The 18,590-nt window shown below is 54.3% G+C and overlaps 1 long non-coding RNA gene across 1 annotated transcript; it reads left to right on the top strand.

The window, feature by feature from the left end:
- Positions 1-1,899: 1,899 nt before the first annotated feature.
- Positions 1,900-17,153, top strand: LOC135311224 (uncharacterized). The gene is made up of 4 exons (XR_010371016.1): positions 1,900-1,998; positions 11,619-11,810; positions 12,069-12,178; positions 16,966-17,153. It is a non-coding gene; the product is annotated as an uncharacterized LOC135311224 (long non-coding RNA).
- The last annotated feature ends 1,437 nt before the right edge of the window (positions 17,154-18,590 follow it).

Genomic DNA, 18,590 nt, shown 5'->3' on the forward strand with positions numbered 1-18,590 from the left:
CCGTCGGGCTGCGCCCTGGGTGCGCGAGCGTGCCGTGGGTTTGCTGTTCCGGCTTGTACGTGCGAGGGCTTAACGTTTGATTTAACGCATTTCCTTTAACGGCAGGCTGTAGTTGGGCTCTAGATGGTATTCCTACGGGGGCGCAAGAGCTGTGGAATGGTTAAGCTGTTGCTGTGCCTCCAGGTGACTTGTTCAGTAACACTGTTTTTCCAGGTGCAGGTGGATGAGTCGTGCAGGGCAACGGAGGAGAGCCCAGGGGAGCGCTGGAAGAAGGTGAGTCTGTGTAGTACTGGAGGGAAGATGTGACTGATGGCTATAGGGCTCCATTATGGGTTTTACTCTTTTTTTTTGTGATCCGAGGGCGCTAAGCGATGAGCCGAGCGTGATCTGGGCCCTGGAGGTGAGTCAGGCAAGGTGACCGGTGCTTGGTGGGCTGGAGTAGGTGTTCTTTTTCAGGTTATTCAGGTTTTTTTTTCCCTTGTCTTCACTTTCCCATCCCAATTTGGGGCCGATTCCCTCAAACGGGGACTTCCCCCTGTGGGGCTGCTTATGCAGCCTGGGAGCTGCTGCCTGGGCACAAAAATACCTCAAACCCCCTGACTCTGGGTCTGCAATGGGGGGTGAAAAAAACAGAAAGAATTCTGGTGGAAAGAAAACAACTTGGGGCTTCTGGGAAAGCCAACTCCAGCTGGATTTGTGCAGCTGGAAAGGGAAAAAAAGGGTGGTGGTGGGGAAGGAACAACCACCTAAAAGCACCCACCAACCATTCTCATGCACAAAACCGAAAGTGAAAATGACCATTTTTTGTAGGGTAAAAGCACAAAAAGTCCCCACAGAACTCAGTAGTTTGGAAAAGCAACCCCAATTAATACATTATGTAAAGAAGGCAGGGGAAAAAAAAGAAAACCAAAACAAAACCCTATCACAACCCTGATGCCACATGCCTACAAGCAGTTCCTGGGGCTTATTCTGCGGGGGTGGGGGACCCAACCTTGTTCCCCAGGTTTGCTGTGCTGCTTCTCCTCCCTCAGGCATGGGCGGGGGGGGCAGTGGCATGGACAGTAGCAAGCACCAGATTTTTTTAAGCAGTCGAGAGGAAAGGACTGAAATGCTCGAGACGCTTTGCTGTTTGGTGCAGAGGCAATGAACGGTGCTGCTGGGGCTGCGAGGGGGAAAGGTGCAGAGGAATAGAAGCTCTGTGGATGCAGCCAAGTTACGGTTTCTGGATGGTATTAATCGAGAAGAGTAATTCAGATAATGCTGCTGCCCAGCGACCAGAGTTGGGTACTGAGCCCGGGAGCCGCGCACACGCGGTGGCGTCCCTGTGATCCCCATTGCTCTCTCCGCAGGTGACAGCCCTGCGATGCTGCGGTGCCTGCGAGGTGATGCCGCCGTGCTCGTTGCTGCTTCCTGGTAAGGAAAGGCCTCCTCCGCTCCTGCTGCAGCGTGGTGGTGTGTCGGACACGATTCCCTGTGTCGGGTGAGGCCTAGGGCTGCCGGCGAGGTGAGCGAGCCCCTTTGGTGGGTGCAGGGGTGTCTCCTTGTGTGCCTGCACTACTGGGGCTGGTGGGATGGGAAGCTTCAAACGACCTGCCGAGGCAGGCTTCTGGTATGCTAAAGGCGAGCGGGTGAGGGCAGCCCCAGGAGTTACCCAGGAGCTGATAGAAGGGAAGAGGGAAAGGAGGAGGAGGAGGATGACCTTTTCCCCCTGCCCAGGGTGCAGAAGATAGCCGACTCCCCAGCTCACCAGAGCTCCCCCTCAGCCTCCCCTGGCCCCCCTTGCCCCGTGCTCCTGCCCCCAGCTCCGGCACGAGCGAGCTAGGCTACGCTACGTGCCTAGGAAGCCTCATCTCGTAAGAGCGGTAAGACACCCGTGTATCCTCTTTAGGTGGAGGACGGCCTAGAGTCTGGAGCTGCAGAAGAGGCAGGGCGGAGAGGAGGGGAAAGAAGCATCTGAACGGCTAAATTGTGCCAGCAGCGCTGAGAGCGAGAGTCGCGGTGAGTCCTGGGCCACTGGGGCCCCGTTGCCTCTCTTGTGCATCCTGGGCCCTCCCTGTCTCTCCCCCCTGGCCCCCTCTCTTTCCTTACCTGCTGCAAAATTTTTTTTTTTTTGGCGCCCCCCCGCCCCTTCTTTCTCCATCTCGCTCTGAGTGGCTCCCTGCCTCCCCGTCTTTTCAGGCCTCCCTCTCTCTGTCCTGTAGCCTGTGGCTACTTGTTCTTTCTCCGCCTCTCTCTGCCTGGCTCTGGCTCCGTTTTTATTTTTTTATTCCTCCTGCTCTGTTCTGTAGCCTGTCGGTATTTTGTCTTTCTCTGGCCCTCTTGGTCTGACTCCCTGTGTTACCGAAAAACGCGGTAAAATCGGAAACAACTCCTCAACGCCGATTTAGTATTAAAGAGCAGGCGTTCTTTATTCACGGCGCCAGATGCACGGGGGATCGCTTCTCCTGGCGTGCGTACCTCACACACCTTTCCCGTAGAATTTGTAGATCAAAATTTTACGTATTCATACATATTCATTATCGTCCTGTCTACTGATCGGTACAAACTGGCTCGTTCCGTATGTAAATCGCTGCGCAGGCTCGGTGGTGGTCCGTGAGTCGGTGGTCGCGATCTCCCCCTGCCAGAATTGCCTTTTACCTTCTTGGCTCTTAATCTTGGCAGTCTTGGCTAGTTTTCTCAGTGCGCTACACGAAACCGCGTTTTGTCATCCTTTTCTGACAGAAGCACGTTGTCTGTTGTTCTGCTGACATTAACAATCGCCTAGGGACTAAAATGCAGATCGACAGATGCGCTGATTCGTATGCTCCGTGTTCCCGTAATGGAACACCGTCTCTGGTTGGTTGATTTCATCGCTTTGGTTACATTTCCCCCCTTTGGAAGTTTTGAAATAATCATTTTCTCAATACTTCCATCCTAGATCAATAATATTCCACTATGTCAGTTCAGTGTTTGGTTCATCTTCTCAAAGTTTTCACTTGATTGTGGTCTCTAGGGCATATGCAGGTTCCATTTTATACCCAAAATTTTATTAATTTGTTGAACTACCTCTGCAAAAAAATGTGGTCCTCTCCCAGAGGACATTCCTGTTGGCACTCTAAATCTTGGTATTATTTCTTTCAGCAACATTTTAACTACTACTCTAGCTTTGTTGGTGCAGCACGAGAAAGCTTCTGGCCAACTAGAAAATTTGTCCATCATCACTAACAAATACTGCTATATCTATTTTGTCTGGGTAACTCAGAGAACTTAATTTGCTAATAATTTCCGGGAGAATTTTTTGTTTTGTTACTCCTAAAGGTGGTTTCCTTTGGTTCAGGGGATTATTTCTAGGACAGATTGGACACTTAGCTACCATGGGTTTAATTATTCTTGTCATGCCTACACACGCTACAGATGCTTTTAAACTCAAAACCGTAGCATCTACACCCTAATGTGTTTGCTCATGCTTTTCTTTTGCAAGTTCTGTCATAACTTGTGGGGTTGTTATTATTATTACTTGTTTTTCTGGTGTTACCTACCATCTCTCTGTGTTTTGTGATGCTTCCAATTGTTCTGCTAATTGCTCATCCAATTTATTATAATAATCTCGGTTTCAACTTTGGAATTCCGATCTGTTTTACTGGTACTAGTGCAAGGATACCTTGCTCTGCAGTCCTCTTTGCAGCTTTATCTGTCAATCGTTTGCTTATGTTTACAGCCGTCTGGCCGAATCGATGAGCTTTGCAACGCTTTACCGCCACTTCTTTTGGTTTCTGCACGTCTTCCGGAAGTTGGAGAATGTCTTCTTTATGCTGTATCAATGATTCTTGGGCTGATGGCAGTCCTTTTTCCTTCCCAGTAGCTCCATGATCGTGGATCACACCAAATGCATGTTTGGAATCAGTCTAGATATTTATCCTTCGTCCTTCTGCCATTCGCAGAGCTCGCTTCAACGCTACCAATACTGCTTTCTGTGCTGAGGTGTTCGCAGGCAGCGCCCCTGACTCCATTCCCTCGGCGGTGATAACGACAGCATATCCGGCCATTCTCTTCTCGCCCAGAGCTGCTTCCATCTGTAAACAACTCCAGATCAGGATTTTCCCAGAGGTTTGTGTCTCAGGCCTGGTCTGCTGGAATAGACTTGCTCAATAGTTAGCAAGCGATCGTGTTCGAAATTGTCCGTAAGGTTTTCTGTTGTTAAAAACATAGCAGGATTCAGTATAGCAGTAGTCTTCGATTCCACATGGTCTTGTTCTAACAGAACAACTTGATATTTCAACATTCTGCTAAGGGATAGCCAACGACCCCCCTTTTGTTCTAAAACAGTCACCGCTATGTGCGGGACACATACTGTCATCTTTTGTCCCATTGTTAACTTTGGGGCTTCCTGGATCGGCAGCGCTGCTGTTGCCACTGCCCGTAAACATCCAGGCCATCTTTTACTCACGTGGTCGAGTTGTTTGGAGAAGTAGCCCACGGGTCTCTTCCAGGTTCCCAGTCGCTGTGTCAGCACTCCAAGGGCTAAATGTTGTCTTTCGTGGACAAACAACTCAAAAGGTTTAGCGAAATCGGGTAGGCCTAATGCAGGGGCCATCACTGAGGCTCTTTTCAGTTCTTTGAATGCCGTTTGGCATCCGGGCGTCCAGGTTAAATATTTATCCTTTGATTCTTTCAGTGCCTCGTATAATGGTTTTACATACAGTCTGTAGTTCAGAATCCAGAGCTGACGCTATTTCACTATTTTCAGAAAAGCTCTCAGTTCCTTCGGGCCGCAAGGTTCGGGAATTTGACAAATAGTTTCTTTCTTTTCACTTTCTAATTGTCTTTGTCTCTGAGATATTTCAAATCCTAAATAAATGGCTGCTTCTTCTCCTATTTGGGTTTTGTTTCTGGAAACTCCGCATCTTCCTTGGCCCAGAAAATTTAAAAATTTCAAAACATTATTCTTTACTTTCTGCCACTATCAGAATGTCGTCTGCATTCTGTAACAGTATGCCTCTCCCTGGGTTCTGTTTTTTCTATACATTTCTATATTTCTAATTTTTTTTCTTGCCAGCTGAGTCCCAAATATCGTAGGACTAATTTTAAATCCTTGTGGAAGTACGGTCCATGTTAGCTGTGTCTTTCATTCTGTGGTGGGGCTTTCCCATTCCAAAGCAAATAGGCTTTGACTTTTTATGCCTGGAGGTATGCAAAAGAAGGCATCCTTCAAATCTAGTACAGTAAACCATTTATGCTCCTCCTTTAAAAGAGGTCAGTAAAGTGTATGGATTAGCTACTACCGGATGTAGATCTTGGACCACCTGAGATATAGCCCTTAAATCGTGAACCAGCTAATACTCTTTGCCTCTAGATTTCTTTACTGGCGGCACAGGAGTACTATATTCTGATTCACATTCTACTAAGAGCTCATATTCTGAAAAAAATTTATAATTAACTTCTCTAATCCTTTTCGAGCCTCTCGCTTAATACGGTATTGTTTTTGCCTTACCGGCTTGGCTCCAGGCTTTAAGGTTACTTTTACCGGCTCTGCCCGCTTAGGTCGCTCCGGAGCTCCGCTCGCTCAAACCAAAGGAATTACTACGTTTTCCACTTCTTCGGGAACCTGTTCCTCCCTGGAGGAATCCTGTAACATAAACGCTCTCGCCTCTGTGGCTTTTGATTCTGTTCTGGTATTAGTAATTTAATCTCTCCATCTTTAAAAGTTACTTGAGCATCTAATTTACTTAATAGATCTCATCATAACAGAGGCAGTGGACATTCAGGCATATACAGAAACTGGTGAGTTGCCCATTGCTTCTCCAATTTAAACTTTAATGGCTCTAAGAAAGGCTAATTTTTCTTTGCCCTGTCGCACTAACAACACCTACTGGTTTATGATCAACTTTCTCTTTACGTGTATTCAATACCAAAGAAGTGGCTCCCGTATCTACCAAAAATTCTATTTCTTCATTCCCTAGCTTCAGTGTAACCAGGTGTTCAGCTAGGGTTGATTCCTCTGGTCTCCTTCATGCCAAGCTACTTCAAGCATTTTACCCAGATCTCTGGATTCAGGTTCTTCTAGTTTCTGAAGGTTTTTTTACTCCCCCCCCCACCCCCCCCAATCTGGGGCTGATTGTCTTATGAATATAGAGACCAACTGAATTGCTTTTTCTGTGTTTTTCTGGGTTCAAATGAGTATATTTTCTGGTGGTCACCTTCAGTCTTTCCATAAAGGCTGAAGGGGACTCCTTTAATTCTTGTCTCACTTAATAAATGGGTCAAAATTTATGGCTTTTGGCATTGCATGTCTTACTCCAAATAAAATCTGTCTCTGACATCTAGTCAACATTCCCCTGGGTCCTGGCTGATTAGGGTCCCACTCGGGATTTGTAGATGGAAAATTCTTATTCGTTGTTCTCTGTAAATTCCTGTTAGCATGTGCTCCCTGCACCTGCCTTCTGGCTGTATTCAATACTATTTTCTTGTCAGTTCCATCAAGTGAAGTATCCAGTATCACAAGTAGAGCAACACTTCAAGTTCTCACCACATTTTCCTCTTTTCAGAAACATTGCTGTAGAATCCTGTGGACATATCTCACGCTGTTTCTGCCACGCTGGATGATTCCACAGTGTAAAGAACAAATCAACATATGCCACTTCTCATTTGCCTTCCCTTTTTACAAAACAACATTAATTGCAAGATGGTATGATATTGCAATGTCTCCTGTTCTGGCCATTCGTGCCCACCTTCCAATTGATACGTTGGGCACCAATGATTGCAATATTCAATTAATGGTTTCCGAGTTAGTGGGTCATCACCCCCGATGTCTTTCCAGTGCTTCAAAGTACATCCCAAAGGTGTTCTCTGTGGGATAGGTTTCTTACTCAGAAATGCTCCCATCTCCCAGTCGACTAGCAGTTGTGATAGTGCACTATCACAAATAGTAGTCAGAGGGACTCCAACCCCCGTTAGAGGTCTCACTGGGAATCCGCCACTGGGATCTGTAGCCCCCTGCTAGATATCCCTGGAGACTTCAACCCCCTGTTGAAGACCCCCCTACCCTCGGGTCCCGCTCCACAGGCTTTCGCCTAGCAGAGACTTACCAACCGAGGTACCTCTTGGCCCCAACCCTGCGTGGCTTTCGCCGCGCCTTACGGGCAGGCCTGTGGGACTCAAACCCACTATCCTGTCCTATGTGGGAAGCTAACGCCACATATTATTCTACCTAAGTTTCTTCTTAAACGAATGCCTTGTTTACTTCAGTCCAGGGGATCTTTCTCAGAATTCTCTGGCCTGGGGATCGGAAGCTCTCCCCAAGAATTCCTTGGGGCTGGCTGCAGGTCCCACGGTCCTGCGGATCCGTCGAGATTCAAAAGCAGGTTCCCATCTGGGGTGCCAAAACTGTTACCAAAAAACACGGTAAAATCGGAAATATCTATTCAACACCAATCTAGTATTAAAGAGCAGGCGTTCTTTATTCACGGCGCCAGATGCACGGGGGATCGCTCCTCCTGGCGTGCGTACCTCACACACCTTTCCCGTAGAATTTGTAGATCAAAATTTTACGTATTCATACATATTCATTATCGTCCTGTCTACTGATCGGTACAAACTGGCTCGTTCCGTATGTAAATCACTGCGCAGGCTCGGTGGTGGTCCGTGAGTCGGTGGTCGCGATCTCCCCCTGCCAGAATTGCCTTTTACCTTCTTGGCTCTTAATCTTGGCAGTCTTGGCTAGTTTTCTCAGTCCGCTACACGAAACCGCGTTTTGTCATCCTTTTCTGACAGAAGCACGTTGTCTGTTGTTCTGCTGACATTAACGATCGCCTAGGGACTAAAATGCAGATCGACAGATGCGCTGATTCGTACGCTCCGTGTTCCCGTAATGGAACACCGTCTCTGGTTGGTTGATTTCATCGCTTTGGTTACACCTGTTCCTGTTGTTCAGTTTCTTCTTTTTTGGCTTTGTGTGATTCTCTCTGTGATTCTGTTTTTCTCTGCCTCGCTTTTCCCAGCTCCCCGTCCCTCACTTTGAATACCCGTTATCCTTCACCAGCTCACTCTCCCTTGGTTGCCATCCCCGTTTCTGAGTTCCTCCTGCTTTGCCACGTAGCCCGTGACTTTTTTCTTAATCTCTCTCTGTCTGCCTCAACGCTCCCGCCGCGCTTTTTAGTTCGTCTGCTCTGCTCTGTACCCTGCTACTGTTACTTGCCTGCCTGAGTTCTTCTCTGTCCAGCTCCCTTTCCCTATTCTTGAATTCCTGTTCTTCCTGCACCCGCCGCTGTTCCCTGTGATCTCCGTCTCCCTCTGTCCAGCTCCCTGTCCCTAGGTTTTAATTCCTGCCTCTGCCCGCCGTAGCCCGTCTAGATTTTTCTCTCGGCCTCTCTCTCTGTCCGGCTCCCCCTCTCTGTGTTCTAATTCCACGTTCTCTGTCACGTAGACCCGTGCTATTTGTTTGTCCTCATCTCTCTCTGTCCAGCTCCTTGCTGCTATGTTTTATTTCTTCCCTCTCTGTCTGTCTTTGTAGCCCATTGCCGTTGTGTGTTTTTTTTTTTTTTTTTCCTACTTGTTTCTTCATGTGTCTCTGTCTGCCTCCCAGTGCCTGATCTTTAATTCCTCCTTCCCTGTAGGCCGCTGTTCCTTTTTTCCATTCTACATTGTGTTCTCTTTGGTCTCCTGTTCTTATTCATCGATTCCCTCCTCGCCGCCCTGTGGCTTGTCCCCATTTTATTGTTGCGCCTCTCTCCCTCTCTCTGGCTTCTTGCCCCTGTTTTGAAAATTCCTCCCTCTCTTCTCTCTTCCCTGTTGGCCGTGTGATCTTCAGCCTTTCTCCATCTCTTTCTGCCCAGCTCTCTGTGTCTATTCATTAATTCTTCCCTCTCTGCCCTGTAGCCTGTAGCTTTTGTCCTTTCTCCATCTTGCTGTCTCTGGCTTCCCCGTGACCCTGTTTTAGAATTGTTTCTCTCTCCTTTCTGTACGCATTGCGATTCCTTTTGCTCCCCATCTCCCTTTGTTTTGGGTGTTTTTTTTTGTTGTTGTTTCTCTGGCTCCCTGTCCCTAATTCTTAATTCTCTGCCTTCTCGTGCTCTGTACCACGTAGCCCCATGGTTTGTTTTGTGGTGTTCCCTCCCCGGCCCCTTCCCTCCGTTGTTGGCTGTCTCGGCTCCCTGTCCCCGTGGCTTCATTCTTCCCTTTCTGCCCTGTTCTTGTCGCTTGTCTTGTCTGTCTCCATCGCGCTCGGTCCAGCTTCCTGCCCCTATTCTTCTTTCCTCCCTCGCTGTCGTGCTGCCTGCCCCAGGTTCTTTGTGCGTCTCCAGCCTGCTCCTCTTCCTTCTTTGTTGGTCTGTGTCCTGCTCTTCCCCCCTCTTTCTGCTGCCTCTCTTCCCCTCTCTCTGCTGCTTGTATCTCCACCTCCGTCAGGCTCCCTGTCCTTCTCTGGCCGTCCTGTTCCCTGCCTCGTGCCTTCTCACTACACGCACACACGCCCCCCCGCCCCCGTCCAGCCGGCTGCCGCTCTTCTCTTCTCTCTTCCTACTGTCCTGTGCCCTGCTCCTCACCTTTGGTGGCCTCCCCCTCTGCCCAGCAGCCTGTCGCTCCAGGAGCCAGGCGACGGACGGTCCCTTTCCTGCCAAACGCGGACAAGCGCGTGCCGTGGTTTAGCCCCAGCTGGCAACTCTGCACCAGGGAGCTGCTTGCTCGCTCCACCCTCAGTGGGCTGGGGGAGAGAGCTGGAAGGGTAAAAGTGAGAAAAATCATGGGCTGAGATCAAGACTGTTTAATAGGTAAAGCAAAAGCTGTGCGTGGAAGCAAAGCAAGGAATTAATTCACTCCTCCTTTTCGGCGGGCAGGTGTTGAGCCACCTCTGGGAAAGCAGGGCTCTGTCATGTGTCATGGTTACTTAGGGAGAGAAATGCCGTACCCCCCCCCCCCCCCAAGGACTCCCCCTTCTTCCCCCAGCTGCGTGTGCTGAGCATGATGTCAAATGGTATGGAATATCCCTTTGGTCAGTTAGCTGGGAAAGCTTTCCCAGCTGTCCCAGCCTACTTGCTGGTGGGGCAGTGAGAGAACCAGAAGAGGCCCTGACTGTGGAAGCAGTGCTCAGCAAGAACCAAAACATCTCTACATTATTAACGGTGTTTTGAGCATAAATCCAAAACGTATCCCTTCCTAGCTACTGTGGAGAAAATGAGCACTATCCCAGCCACCACCAGCTCCGTGCGGCTGCGGCAACGGCGGCCGAGGTGGCCTTGGGGCAGGGGGAGCGTTGGGGACCCTGAGCCACGAATCGCTCCTGGGACTTGTTACGTGCGCGCCTGCACCAACAGCTGCCCTCTCCTTTGGCCTGAGGGCTGCGTTTGCGCTCCCTTGGCGTGGGGCAAGGGGCTGTGATGGAGCCCGGGGGAGGAGGTGGTGCACTGTGGGGGTGAGGGGAGGGGGCCCCCCGTTGCTGCTGCGCCTCAGCTGTGGGCGGGGTCTGGCTGGAGGAGCCCCAGGTGCGGGCAGTGGGGCTGGCGGTGCCGGCTCCTCCCTGGAAAAGGGGTGGTGCCCTGCTCCGGGGGGCCAGTGTGAGCCGAGGGCGGAGCGGAGCGGAGCTGTGGCCGAGCGTCAGCGGGCTGCGAGTGTAGCGAGGGAGGAGGTGAGCGGGGGCTGGGTGGGGGGCCGCTGCGTGCCGGGTCAAGCCCCGAGGAGGGCTGCGGCGGGGCAGCGGCGGGTCGGAGCGGGCGGTGGGGAGAGCGAGGCTGTGCTGAGGGCTCGGTGGGGCTTCCGGGTGCATCGGCGGGAGGGACGGTGCCCCGCAGGGTGAGAGAGCGGGGAGGGCGGGCTCGCGGCGTGGCGGGAGCTGTGGTGGTGCGTGTGGCGGCTGGGCGGGCGGCCGTGTTGTGGCGCAGAGCGTGCCGGGAGCTGTAGTCCTTGTGGCGGGGGGCTGCCGGGCGGCCATGTTGTGGCGCAGAGCATGCCGGGAGCTGTAGTCCTTGCGGCGCGCGGCTGCCGGGCGGCCGTGTTGTGGCGCAGAGCATGCCGGGAGCTGTAGTCCTTGCGGCGGGGGGCTGCCGGGCGGCCGTGTTGTGGCGCAGAGCGTGCCGGGAGCTGTAGTCCTGGCGCAGTGGCTGCCGGCCCTGTCACGTGGCTCGCCGGGGCGCGGCGGGAGGCGCGGTGTTCCGGCGCTCGGGTGCCGGGCGGCCGTGCCGCGTACGGTAGGCGCGGTGTATTTTTGGGGTTGGATTCGTGTTGATTTCTGGGGGCTTCCAGGTGCGGCCGCTCCCCGAGAAGCGGTGAGTTCCCCGGGAGCTGACAGAAGGGAAGAGGGAAAGGAGGAGGACCTTTTCCCCCTGCCCAGGGCGCAGATGATGGCCGCCGCCTCCCCGGCTCACCAGAGCTCCCGCTCAGCCTCCCCTGGCCCCCCCTTGCCCCGTGCGCCTGCCCCCAGCCCCGGCACCTCCCCTGAAGCGTGCTGCGTAGCCCTTGGCCGCCCCCAGGCCCTGTCGTGAAGGCAGCGAGCCGGCCCTCGAGCGCACTGGATTCCCCCTCGGCGCAGGGGCCCTTAGCAGTAGCGCGGGGAAGGGGCGGTGTGTCCAGAAGCCCCTGCGCAAGGAGGGGCTTTGGCCAGGGTCGATCGACGGTAACGACGGTCGCTGTTTCTTCTTTCCCTCTCCCAGAGACCGTGCTGAGGACGTGGTTGTCTGTCCTTCCCCCGGGGATGCCGTTGACTGCGGCCGTCTCAGGCTTGCGTGGCTTCTCTCTGCCCGGTGTTGCCATCCTCGCAGCGCGGGGGCGAAAAGGGACACACAGAGCCCTTCCCGGCTGTGGACAGGAGCTGCCTCGGCTGAAGCTGGAGACGCCAACGAAAGGTAAAGCAGAAGAAACTGAAGGCGCTCTGGCTGCCAGCTGCCTTCCTGCCGCAGGCAAGAGAGAGCCTGTCCCTGCAGGTGAGGGAGGGAGGATCCCCCTTCGTAGCCCGCAGCGGGCCAGGCCACCAACGTGCACCGCAGGGTCTGTACGCGTAACCGGGAGTTGGGTACGGGCGTGTAGTGCACGAGCGAGCTAGGCTACGTGCCTAGGAAGCCTCATCTCGTAAGAGCGGTAAGACACCCGTGTATCCTCTTTAGGTGGAGGACGGCCTAGAGTCTGGAGCTGCAGAAGAGGCAGGGCGGAGAGGAGGGGAAAGAAGCATCTGAACGGCTAAATTGTGCCAGCAGCGCTGAGAGCGAGAGTCGCGGTGAGTCCTGGGCCACTGGGGCCCCGTTGCCTCTCTTGTGCGTCCTGGGCCCTCCCTGTCTCTCCCCCCTGGCCCCCTCTCTTTCCTTACCTGCTGCAAAATTTTTTATTTTTTTTTTTTGGCGCCCCCCCGCCCCTTCTTTCTCCATCTCGCTCTGAGTGGCTCCCTGCCTCCCCGTCTTTTCAGGCCTCCCTCTCTCTGTCCTGTAGCCTGTGGCTACTTGTTCTTTCTCCGCCTCTCTCTGCCTGGCTCTGGCTCCGTTTTTATTTTTTTATTCCTCCTGCTCTGTTCTGTAGCCTGTCGGTATTTTGTCTTTCTCTGGCCCTCTTGGTCTGACTCCGTGTGTTACCGAAAAACGCGGTAAAATCGGAAACAACTCCTCAACGCCGATTTAGTATTAAAGAGCAGGCGTTCTTTATTCACGGCGCCAGATGCACGGGGGATCGCTTCTCCTGGCGTGCGTACCTCACACACCTTTCCCGTAGAATTTGTAGATCAAAATTTTACGTATTCATACATATTCATTATCGTCCTGTCTACTGATCGGTACAAACTGGCTCGTTCCGTATGTAAATCACTGCGCAGGCTCGGTGGTGGTCCGTGAGTCGGTGGTCGCGATCTCCCCCTGCCAGAATTGCCTTTTACCTTCTTGGCTCTTAATCTTGGCAGTCTTGGCTAGTTTTCTCAGTGCGCTACACGAAACCGCGTTTTGTCATCCTTTTCTGACAGAAGCACGTTGTCTGTTGTTCTGCTGACATTAACGATCGCCTAGGGACTAAAATGCAGATCGACAGATGCGCTGATTCGTACGCTCCGTGTTCCCGTAATGGAACACCGTCTCTGGTTGGTTGATTTCATCGCTTTGGTTACACCTGTTCCTGTTGTTCAGTTTCTTCTTTTTTGGCTTTGTGTGATTCTCTCTGTGATTCTGTTTTTCTCTGCCTCGCTTTTCCCAGCTCCCCGTCCCTCACTTTGAATACCCGTTATCCTTCACCAGCTCACTCTCCCTTGGTTGCCATCCCCGTTTCTGAGTTCCTCCTGCTTTGCCACGTAGCCCGTGACTTTTTTCTTAATCTCTCTCTGTCTGCCTCAACGCTCCCGCCGCGCTTTTTAGTTCGTCTGCTCTGCTCTGTACCCTGCTACTGTTACTTGCCTGCCTGAGTTCTTCTCTGTCCAGCTCCCTTTCCCTATTCTTGAATTCCTGTTCTTCCTGCACCCGCCGCTGTTCCCTGTGATCTCCGTCTCCCTCTGTCCAGCTCCCTGTCCCTAGGTTTTAATTCCTGCCTCTGCCCGCCGTAGCCCGTCTAGATTTTTCTCTCGGCCTCTCTCTCTGTCCGGCTCCCCCTCTCTGTGTTCTAATTCCACGTTCTCTGTCACGTAGACCCGTGCTATTTGTTTGTCCTCATCTCTCTCTGTCCAGCTCCTTGCTGCTATGTTTTATTTCTTCCCTCTCTGTCTGTCTTTGTAGCCCATTGCCGTTGTGTGTTTTTTTTTTTTTTTTTTTTCCTACTTGTTTCTTCATGTGTCTCTGTCTGCCTCCCAGTGCCTGATCTTTAATTCCTCCTTCCCTGTAGGCCGCTGTTCCTTTTTTCCATTCTACATTGTGTTCTCTTTGGTCTCCTGTTCTTATTCATCGATTCCCTCCTCGCCGCCCTGTGGCTTGTCCCCATTTTATTGTTGCGCCTCTCTCCCTCTCTCTGGCTTCTTGCCCCTGTTTTGAAAATTCCTCCCTCTCTTCTCTCTTCCCTGTTGGCCGTGTGATCTTCAGCCTTTCTCCATCTCTTTCTGCCCAGCTCTCTGTGTCTATTCATTAATTCTTCCCTCTCTGCCCTGTAGCCTGTAGCTTTTGTCCTTTCTCCATCTTGCTGTCTCTGGCTTCCCCGTGACCCTGTTTTAGAATTGTTTCTCTCTCCTTTCTGTACGCATTGCGATTCCTTTTGCTCCCCATCTCCCTTTGTTTTGGGTGTTTTTTTTTGTTGTTGTTTCTCTGGCTCCCTGTCCCTAATTCTTAATTCTCTGCCTTCTCGTGCTCTGTACCACGTAGCCCCATGGTTTGTTTTGTGGTGTTCCCTCCCCGGCCCCTTCCCTCCGTTGTTGGCTGTCTCGGCTCCCTGTCCCCGTGGCTTCATTCTTCCCTTTCTGCCCTGTTCTTGTCGCTTGTCTTGTCTGTCTCCATCGCGCTCGGTCCAGCTTCCTGCCCCTATTCTTCTTTCCTCCCTCGCTGTCGTGCTGCCTGCCCCAGGTTCTTTGTGCGTCTCCAGCCTGCTCCTCTTCCTTCTTTGTTGGTCTGTGTCCTGCTCTTCCCCCCTCTTTCTGCTGCCTCTCTTCCCCTCTCTCTGCTGCTTGTATCTCCACCTCCGTCAGGCTCCCTGTCCTTCTCTGGCCGTCCTGTTCCCTGCCTCGTGCCTTCTCACTACACGCACACACGCCCCCCCGCCCCCGTCCAGCCGGCTGCCGCTCTTCTCTTCTCTCTTCCTACTGTCCTGTGCCCTGCTCCTCACCTTTGGTGGCCTCCCCCTCTGCCCAGCAGCCTGTCGCTCCAGGAGCCAGGCGACGGACGGTCCCTTTCCTGCCAAACGCGGACAAGCGCGTGCCGTGGTTTAGCCCCAGCTGGCAACTCTGCACCAGGGAGCTGCTTGCTCGCTCCACCCTCAGTGGGCTGGGGGAGAGAGCTGGAAGGGTAAAAGTGAGAAAAATCATGGGCTGAGATCAAGACTGTTTAATAGGTAAAGCAAAAGCTGTGCGTGGAAGCAAAGCAAGGAATTAATTCACTCCTCCTTTTCGGCGGGCAGGTGTTGAGCCACCTCTGGGAAAGCAGGGCTCTGTCATGTGTCATGGTTACTTAGGGAGAGAAATGCCGTAGCCCCCCCCCCCCCCAAGGACTCCCCCTTCTTCCCCCAGCTGCGTGTGCTGAGCATGATGTCAAATGGTATGGAATATCCCTTTGGTCAGTTAGCTGGGAAAGCTTTCCCAGCTGTCCCAGCCTACTTGCTGGTGGGGCAGTGAGAGAACCAGAAGAGGCCCTGACTGTGGAAGCAGTGCTCAGCAAGAACCAAAACATCTCTACATTATTAACGGTGTTTTGAGCATAAATCCAAAACGTATCCCTTCCTAGCTACTGTGGAGAAAATGAGCACTATCCCAGCCACCACCAGCTCCGTGTGGCTGCGGCAACGGCGGCCGAGGTGGCCTTGGGGCAGGGGGAGCGTTGGGGACCCTGAGCCACGAATCGCTCCTGGGACTTGTTACGTGCGCGCCTGCACCAACAGCTGCCCTCTCCTTTGGCCTGAGGGCTGCGTTTGCGCTCCCTTGGCGTGGGGCAAGGGGCTGTGATGGAGCCCGGGGGAGGAGGTGGTGCACTGTGGGGGTGAGGGGAGGGGGCCCCCCGTTGCTGCTGCGCCTCAGCTGTGGGCGGGGTCTGGCTGGAGGAGCCCCAGGTGCGGGCAGTGGGGCTGGCGGTGCCGGCTCCTCGCTGGAAAAGGGGTGGTGCCCTGCTCCGGGGGGCCAGTGTGAGCCGAGGGCGGAGCGGAGCGGAGCTGTGGCCGAGCGTCAGCGGGCTGCGAGTGTAGCGAGGGAGGAGGTGAGCGGGGGCTGGGTGGGGGGCCGCTGCGTGCCGGGTCAAGCCCCGAGGAGGGCTGCGGCGGGGCAGCGGCGGGTCGGAGCGGGCGGTGGGGAGAGCGAGGCTGTGCTGAGGGCTCGGTGGGGCTTCCGGGTGCATCGGCGGGAGGGACGGTGCCCCGCAGGGTGAGAGAGCGGGGAGGGCGGGCTCGCGGCGTGGCGGGAGCTGTGGTGGTGCGTGTGGCGGCTGGGCGGGCGGCCGTGTTGTGGCGCAGAGCATGGCGGGAGCTGTAGTCCTTGCGGCGGGGGGCTGCCGTGCGGCCGTGTTGTGGCGCAGAGCGTGCCGGGAGCTGTAGTCCTTGTGGCGGGGGGCTGCCGGGCGGCCGTGTTGTGGCGCAGAGCGTGCCGGGAGCTGTAGTCCTTGCGGCGGGGGCTGCCGGGCGGCCGTGTTGTGGCGCAGAGCATGGCGGGAGCTGTAGTCCTTGCGGCGGGGGGCTGCCGGGCGGCCGTGTTGTGGCGCAGAGCATGGCGGGAGCTGTAGTCCTTGCGGCGGGGGGCTGCCGGGCGGCCATGTTGTGGCGCAGAGCATGGCGGGAGCTGTAGTCCTTGCGGCGGGGGGCTGCCGGGCGGCCGTGTTGTGGCGCAGAGCATGCCGGGAGCTGTAGTCCTGGCGCAGTGGCTGCCGGCCCTGTCACGTGGCTCGCCGGGGCGCGGCGGGAGGCGCGGTGTTCCGGCGCTCGGGTGCCGGGCGGCCGTGCCGCGTACGGTAGGCGCGGTGTATTTTTGGGGTTGGATTCGTGTTGATTTCTGGGGGCTTCCAGGTGCGGCCGCTCCCCGAGAAGCGGTGAGTTCCCCGGGAGCTGACAGAAGGGAAGAGGGAAAGGAGGAGGACCTTTTCCCCCTGCCCAGGGCGCAGATGATGGCCGCCGCCTCCCCGGCTCACCGGAGCTCCCGCTCAGCCTCCCCTGGCCCCCCCCTTGCCCCGTGCGCCTGCCCCCAGCCCCGGCACCTCCCCTGAAGCGTGCTGCGTAGCCCTTGGCCGCCCCCAGGCCCTGTCGTGAAGGCAGCGAGCCGGCCCTCGAGCGCACTGGATTCCCCCTCGGCGCAGGGGCCCTTAGCAGTAGCGCGGGGAAGGGGCGGTGTGTCCAGAAGCCCCTGCGCAAGGAGGGGCTTTGGCCAGGGTCGATCGACGGTAATGACGGTCGCTGTTTCTTCTTTCCCTCTCCCAGAGACCGTGCTGAGGACGTGGTTGTCTGTCCTTCCCCCGGGGATGCCGTTGACTGCAGCCGTCTCAGGCTTGCGTGGCTTCTCTCTGCCCGGTGTTGCCATCCTCGCAGCGCGGGGGCGAAAAGGGACACACAGAGCCCTTCCCGGCTGTGGACAGGAGCTGCCTCGGCTGAAGCTGGAGACGCCAACGAAAGGTAAAGCAGAAGAAACTGAAGGCGCTCTGGCTGCCAGCTGCCTTCCTGCCGCAGGCAAGAGAGAGCCTGTCCCTGCAGGTGAGGGAGGGAGGATCCCCCTTCGTAGCCCGCAGCGGGCCAGGCCACCAACGTGCACCGCAGGGTCTGTACGCGTAACCGGGAGTTGGGTACGGGCGTGTAGTGCACGAGCGAGCTAGGCTACGTGCCTAGGAAGCCTCATCTCGTAAGAGCGGTAAGACACCCATGTATCCTCTTTAGGTGGAGGACGGCCTAGAGTCTGGAGCTGCAGAAGAGGCAGGGCGGAGAGGAGGGGAAAGAAGCATCTGAACGGCTAAATTGTGCCAGCAGCGCTGAGAGCGAGAGTCGCGGTGAGTCCTGGGCCACTGGGGCCCCGTTGCCTCTCTTGTGCGTCCTGGGCCCTCCCTGTCTCTCCCCCCTGGCCCCCTCTCTTTCCTTACCTGCTGCAAAATTTTTTTATTTTTTTTTTTTGGCGCCCCCCCGCCCCTTCTTTCTCCATCTCGCTCTGAGTGGCTCCCTGCCTCCCCGTCTTTTCAGGCCTCCCTCTCTCTGTCCTGTAGCCTGTGGCTACTTGTTCTTTCTCCGCCTCTCTCTGCCTGGCTCTGGCTCCGTTTTTATTTTTTTATTCCTCCTGCTCTGTTCTGTAGCCTGTCGGTATTTTGTCTTTCTCTGGCCCTCTTGGTCTGACTCCGTGTGTTACCGAAAAACGCGGTAAAATCGGAAACAACTCCTCAACGCCGATTTAGTATTAAAGAGCAGGCGTTCTTTATTCACGGCGCCAGATGCACGGGGGATCGCTTCTCCTGGCGTGCGTACCTCACACACCTTTCCCGTAGAATTTGTAGATCAAAATTTTACGTATTCATACATATTCATTATCGTCCTGTCTACTGATCGGTACAAACTGGCTCGTTCCGTATGTAAATCACTGCGCAGGCTCGGTGGTGGTCCGTGAGTCGGTGGTCGCGATCTCCCCCTGCCAGAATTGCCTTTTACCTTCTTGGCTCTTAATCTTGGCAGTCTTGGCTAGTTTTCTCAGTGCGCTACACGAAACCGCGTTTTGTCATCCTTTTCTGACAGAAGCACGTTGTCTGTTGTTCTGCTGACATTAACGATCGCCTAGGGACTAAAATGCAGATCGACAGATGCGCTGATTCGTACGCTCCGTGTTCCCGTAATGGAACACCGTCTCTGGTTGGTTGATTTCATCGCTTTGGTTACACCTGTTCCTGTTGTTCAGTTTCTTCTTTTTTGGCTTTGTGTGATTCTCTCTGTGATTCTGTTTTTCTCTGCCTCGCTTTTCCCAGCTCCCCGTCCCTCACTTTGAATACCCGTTATCCTTCACCAGCTCACTCTCCCTTGGTTGCCATCCCCGTTTCTGAGTTCCTCCTGCTTTGCCACGTAGCCCGTGACTT

Source organism: Phalacrocorax carbo, unplaced genomic scaffold (genome assembly GCF_963921805.1).
Source record: "Phalacrocorax carbo unplaced genomic scaffold, bPhaCar2.1 SCAFFOLD_116, whole genome shotgun sequence".
In the NCBI taxonomy this organism is placed as follows: Eukaryota; Metazoa; Chordata; class Aves; order Suliformes; family Phalacrocoracidae; genus Phalacrocorax; species Phalacrocorax carbo.